Source organism: Propithecus coquereli, unplaced genomic scaffold, assembly GCF_000956105.1.
Source record: "Propithecus coquereli isolate 6110/MARCELLA unplaced genomic scaffold, Pcoq_1.0 Scaffold42, whole genome shotgun sequence".
In the NCBI taxonomy this organism is placed as follows: Eukaryota; Metazoa; Chordata; class Mammalia; order Primates; family Indriidae; genus Propithecus; species Propithecus coquereli.
In genome coordinates this window covers 3371225-3377404 of record NW_012149952.1, presented here as the reverse complement: position 1 = coordinate 3377404, position 6180 = coordinate 3371225, and positions in this window count along the sequence as shown.

The window sequence follows — 6180 nt, the reverse complement described above, 5'->3', positions numbered from 1 at the left end:
CGGCCCGGCCCGGCCTCACCCGCCGCCGCCGCCGCCGCCATCTTGGAGCAATGGCCGCCGGGACGGCCGGGGGGGCGGGAGGGGACCGCGACGGTCCTGGAGAGCGAGTGAGGGGCCGTCCGAGGGGGCTCCTGAGGGGACCCGGGGGCGGGAGGGGACCCGGACGGCTCGAGGTGGGAGTGCAGGGACCTGGGACTGAGGGATCGACCGGGACTGGCCGAGAGAAAGGTTCGGAGGAATCAGAACCGGCTGGGAGTGGGAGTGGGACTGAGCGCGCCGGCAGAGAGGCGACTCGGGACCCAGAGGGGAGCCTAGGAGAACTCGGGAAAGGGTGTGGAGAGGAGCTGGCGGGGTCTGGGAAGGGCTGAGTGGCCTCGCATGGAAGCTCGCAGAAGCTCGCAGGGGGCAGAGGGTCTCCCACCCCCGTCCCTGCGGCCGGGTGCGTGTTGGAGGTGGGATGGGGAGCGGCGCGGGGGCACGTGCGACCCGGGCGAGAGCGGGTCCTGGCGGGGAGCCGGGAGGAGTAGGGAGAGGAAGTCGGGAGCCTGGAATGGGGTGCGCTTCGGGGCGTTTGAATGGGGAGCACTGAAAGATGGCTGTGTAAGGAGTCTGGGGGTCGGAGGAGGGTTTCGAAGGGTCCCAGGATGAAAGTGTGTGCCCTCCCCTCTGAGGAAGAAACTTTGGGGAGCTCGGACATGTGTGGCTGGCTACAGAGTGCAGAGAGGGGGTCCTTGGGGTGGAAGCGTGGGCCGGGCAGAGGACATACCCTCGGTATGTCTGGCTGGGAGAGCTTGAGAGTGGAAGCGCCAATTTGGGAGTGCGGAGGAGTGGCTGCGGCGACTCTGAGATGGAGAGGTGGAGGGGTGTGTAGGATGTCGGGTATAGAGCCCTGAATCGGGGGGGTCCAGCATGTCTAATGTGGAGATGAAGCCACATGCTAGGATGGGGCCAATGAGGAGGGATGGGGTACCCCGGGGCGATGCATTAGGGGGAGCATTTTGTAGAGCAGGAAGGCAGCGCGAGGAGGCATCTCAGAAGGACCCTGGGAGGAGATGTTCTTGGAAGTTTCTGGGAGAGGACCCCATGGTTACAAAGTAGCTTGGGAGCAGGATGTGCCCTGGGATGATGTATGAAGAGGAGTGGGCTGGGCTTTGTGACTTCTAGGAGTGTGGGGTCCATTTGCATGAGTCTCTGGAAGAGCCTGGGAACCAGAGATGTGAGCATTTGAAAGGATCAAGGATGGGCCACTAGGAGTCTGAGGGTTCCTGGGCTGGGGTGTCATTAGCAGGATTTATCAGTACTTGTTCTAGCAGCCCACCTTTCCCCTTCTGATTTGCTGTTTCCTGTCTAGTTGAAGCAGATACCCAAATACATCACTGATTAGAATTTTGTCGGTGAGACGAATAAAGAAAGCCTCCAGCGTTCTCCCGCCCCCACGGGGATCTTAGCTTGCGGTAGCTCAGGCTGGGTCTGAGGTGGGAGAGGGGTCTTTATGTACGTGCTTCTCACTTTGATGTCCTGCTCTTGGAGCTCTTCCCCAGCATACATCTCATTGGATCTTCTCAACGCCCCATTGCATAGGCAGAGCCAGTGTCTCAGCTCACTCAGCAATAACGATAGCAGCTATTTATTGAGCACATACTGTGTCTGGGGCACTGTATTAAGCACTTTAGATATATACACGCTGTCATTTAATTCTTGCAACATTGTGGGAGACGGAATGATACTTTCTCCCCCTCCTCCCTTTTTCAAAAAATATTCAGAAGAGGAAATGGAGGCTTTGACAGGGTGAACGATTTAGCTAGGATCCCAGCAGATGAGTGGCAGGGCTGGTGTGTGGTCTTTAAAGCCCATGCTCTATACCTGTCCGCCACCCAGTACAAATGAAAACACTGGTTCGGGGAAGCCAAGTGGCCTCCCCAGGGTCACCCAAGCAATCATAGCAGAGCCGCGGGCGTGTGGGATTTCACACCACGCACCCTACAGCACCCACCGTGCCACCTTTCATCTTTGAGACACGAGAGGAAAGATGTGTTCATCCCCTCACTTAATGACCCTTCTTGGAGTCTGAGACGAACTTGTGGGGAACTCCCAGTTAATCTCTCTCTCATCTGGGCTTTAGCATCGTCACTTACATCTTTTGTTCTTCTATGTTAGTAAAAATTCAGACATCTCAGAGGGGTGTATGTGTGTGTGCACATATATGTGAGTGAATAAGGAAAGTCCCCTCCATCTCTCCTCCCCAACTGTTATTGTTATAAAAGTAATCTGGTTGTGTGTGTATAATATACGAGATCATCCTATATGTATCATTTTGTGACTTCTTTTCTTTCTTTTCACATAATGTGTTTTAGTGTTCCTTTCACTCAGCACAGAGAGCTCTCTCCCTCTCTTTCTCTCTCTCTCTCCCTCTCTCTCTCTCTCTCTCTCTCTCTTTTTTTTTTTTTTTTTTTTTTGAGAATGGGGTCCCGCTCTTCCTCAGTCTGGTCTCGAACTCCTGGCCTCAAGCGATCATCCTGCCTCAGCCTCCCAAAGTGCTGGGATTACAGGTGTGAGCCACCGCGCCTGGCGGCGTCTTTCTCATTATTTTTGATAACTGCATAGCGTTCCATTGGATGTTGGTTCCATGGCTTATTTAGTCTGGCCCCTCTTGATGGACTTTTAGACTCTTTTTAGTTTCTCCGCATCAGGCACGGCTGCGGTGAATGTCCTTTATGCCCAGGTGAGGATAAGGCAGAACAGATGGTGGGATGGCAGAGTAGGTGCGTTTATCAAATGGTGATTGGCTCTGCCACGTTGCCCCACCAGTTTACACCCCATCAGCGACACTTCTTTTTACACACCTTTTCTTGAGCACTTATTGCTTCTGGAAAGTGTGACTTCCCCTGCGAGCTCCTTTAAGATCCAGACCGGGTCAGATTGTTTTGATGAACTCTGAATCACTTTTCTCCGAAGAGCTGACTACAGCTGCTCCTAGCGGAAGACCTGCTGGAGGTATTAGTAAGTCCTCGGTACCTGTGTGTCCGTGGCAGAGAAGGCAGTCCCTTATGAGGTCCTGCCAAGAGGCACCCAAAGTGTGGAGCAGGAGGGTGGCGTAGCTGCAGTCTGGTAATGAGCAGGAATTTGCTAGGTGGGGGCTTCCCAGAAGTAGGCGTTGTGGTTTCTGCCCTTCTGAAACTTCCAGGCTAGCAGAGGAAGCCGCAGAGAGATGTGCACGTTCGTGCACAGGCTCTGCCCGTGTTCTGTGGCACCTCTGAGAAGGGAAGCTCTTTGAGGACAGGAGGAACCTTTTGGGAAGGGATCTGAACTTAACGTTCGTGTAGGAGCAGCAACAGGGAGCCACGGTAAGTGTGGTGCCAGCGGAGAAGGTACGGAGCTGTCCCCTGCCCGCTTCTAGCATCCTAGGGGGTTCTGAGTGATCCACTGGGGACTCATCTCTGCAGGAGCCGCTGAGGCTTGGGAAGGAGGCATTTAGGAGATGCAGGGCTAGGTGGCTAGGTGGCACTGAATGAGAAAGCCCTCTCGGGGGCCTAGGACTTAAAGCTGCCAATTCAGAGAGGCCTCAGCTCCTGGGAAGACTGAGATTCAAGGACTCCTTGGGAAGCCTTTAAATGTTACCTTGGTGGGGAGAGGGAACAGCCAGAGAGGAGGAGAGGCAGCGCGAGAGCCAGGTGTCAGAACGGTTTGGGGGCGTCTGCTCTGCTAGTCTGGCCAGAGGGAGTGGCAGTGGGTGGACGTGGAGAGCGGAGGACTTCCGGATCCCAGACCTGCCTGCCTGCCCACCGCGGCCCTCGCAGAACAGGCGGGGTGTGTGTGGGGGTGTCCTGGCGTTCGCAGCGGTGGAGAGACTGACTGGCCACTGACACTTCCCTTTTCTGGTGGGATTCCGCCAACCTGAGACACTTCAACCACGTCTTTGTGGTTTTCTTTCCTCCCTCCTCTGCCAGAGGCACTGGGAAGAGGACAGCAAAGTCTGAGGTCCTGGCGTGGTAACCGGGAGAAGGGAGGTCGGAGCTGGAGGCGGTGGTGGGGGGTGTGAAGGAGGCTGAGCCAGTGGGAGGCAGGTGGGGCACTGGACTCCACCTTCTTCCCCCACAGCGCAGTCACCGTGTCCATCGCTGCGTCCTAGTCCAGGCCACTGTCGTTTCTCCCTGGATTTCTGCGACCGCCCCCTTCTTTGATACCCGCCTTCAGCTTTGCTGCCTTTCCCTCCCCCTCCCCCTTCCCATCGTTCTCCATGGTCTAGCTGGGATTACTTTGTAACACGCAAGCTTCCCTGTGCTCTTGGGATGAATTTCACACTTGTTAGTGTGGTCCTCCGTCTGTCCTGTGTGGGGCCTCCGTGCTTCTCGAACTTTGCTCGCTAAGCCTTTGCACATTCTCGAGCAGCCACACCAGCCTCTTTGGAGCCCCTTAAGCTCACCGTGCAACTCTCATCTCGGCCCTCTGCCAGCAGCCCCCTTCTCTCCCCTCGCCAACTTCTAATCAGCCTCAGGTCTTAGCTGAACTGTCACTTCCTCGTCCCTCGGCCCATAGCATGCTTTGCCCTCATCGTGGGCTGAGTCATGTGCTATATGTGAGTTGTCGCTGCTCGTGCCTGTCGCTCACGCCTGGCAGGACCCACATGGCTTCTCTGATACTCCCAGTGCCTTGCATAGCGCCCAATGTGTGATGGGCAGTCGCCGTATAGGGGTGGGTTTGGACAAGTGTAGGCTCTAAACAGGCTGTCCTGGTGCTGGGAAGAAGGACCCATAGTGGAAGCCCAGAAGGGCAGGTAGGACCATGATGAAGAAACTCAGGGCTTATGTTTGATAATCAACTTTTTCTTCTCCATGTCTGTTACCACCTTCTAAAATGATTTATAGAGTAGATTTGGGGGACAGAGAAGATACACAAAGGAGGCCAGGTGCAGTGGCTCACGCTTGTAATCCTAGCACTTTGGGAGGCCGAGGCGGGAGGATCATTTGAGCTCAGGAGTTCAAGACCAGCCTGAGCAAGAGCGAGACCCTGTCTCTACTAAAAATAGAAAAATTAGCCAGCGTGGTGGCACCTGCCTGTAGTCCCAGCTACGGACTGGGACTACAGGCAGGTGAGGCAGGAGGCTGAGGCAGGAGGATCCCTTGAGCCCAAAGTTTGAGGTTGCAGTGAGCTATGATGATGCCAGTGTACTTTAGCCTGGTGACAGAATGAGACCTTATTTCAGAAAAAGAAAAAAAAAAGATACGCACAGGACAGAAACTCACACTTGAGCAATGTTGATCACTTGTGGGTAGTCTCCCCCCCTGGCCTCAGATATTTGTATGCATATGTGTTGATAAAAGTGTTAAGGGGAAGAAAGATCTTGTTCTCTTAATGGACAGATGAGGTTTGTTTTCCTTACATACTTGATAATGTGTATTTATGTGTTGATTGTCCTACACCACCCCCCCGTTAGAATGTAAACCCCATCCTGTTCAATGATGTATCTTCAGTATTTACAACAGTACCTGATATACATAGTTAGGACTAAATAAATATTTCTGGAGTAAATGAATGAATGAATGCTCTTTTGTCATACATTAATGCATGTATATCCTTTTTTATTTATTCAAAATGAAGCCTACCATTGCAAATGTGCCTGCAGGATAAAGTCCTAGAAGTGGAACCAAAAGGAATGTACATTTAACATTTTTGTAGATACCGCTAGATTGCCCTTCGGGAAGGGTACGTCAGTTCATGGCGCACCAGTGGTCTATGAGCATGCGTGTGAGTGTGCTCGTTGCCCCGGGCCCTGGCCAGCGCAGGGTATTACTTAGCATATCCTCAGTTCTCTGCTAACCTGAGGGTGGCACCTGGTCTCTGGGGCAGGACGGAGGTGCTAGCAGGCCTGAGGGTACTGTGCATGGGGCAGCAGGTCAGGGCCCAGTGAGCCCCAAGGGGAGGGAGAACCGCCTGGAGGAGGCGTCTGGGGTCAGGCTGGAGCCTTCTGGTGGAGTCTCTGAAGCTCTTCAGCAGGCTCAGAACGTGCAGGGAGCTGGGCACCGAGAAGGTGCGGCTGGCAGCGAGGGCAGGAGGCCCGTAAGCCACAGACGTTCCTATCTGGTCGGTCTCCAGTCCCGGAGGGATCGGAGCTCCCCTGAAGAACTGGGTCCATTTGGGAGTGGTGGAAGAATGGCCAGGGAGAATAAAAATGCCGAGAGA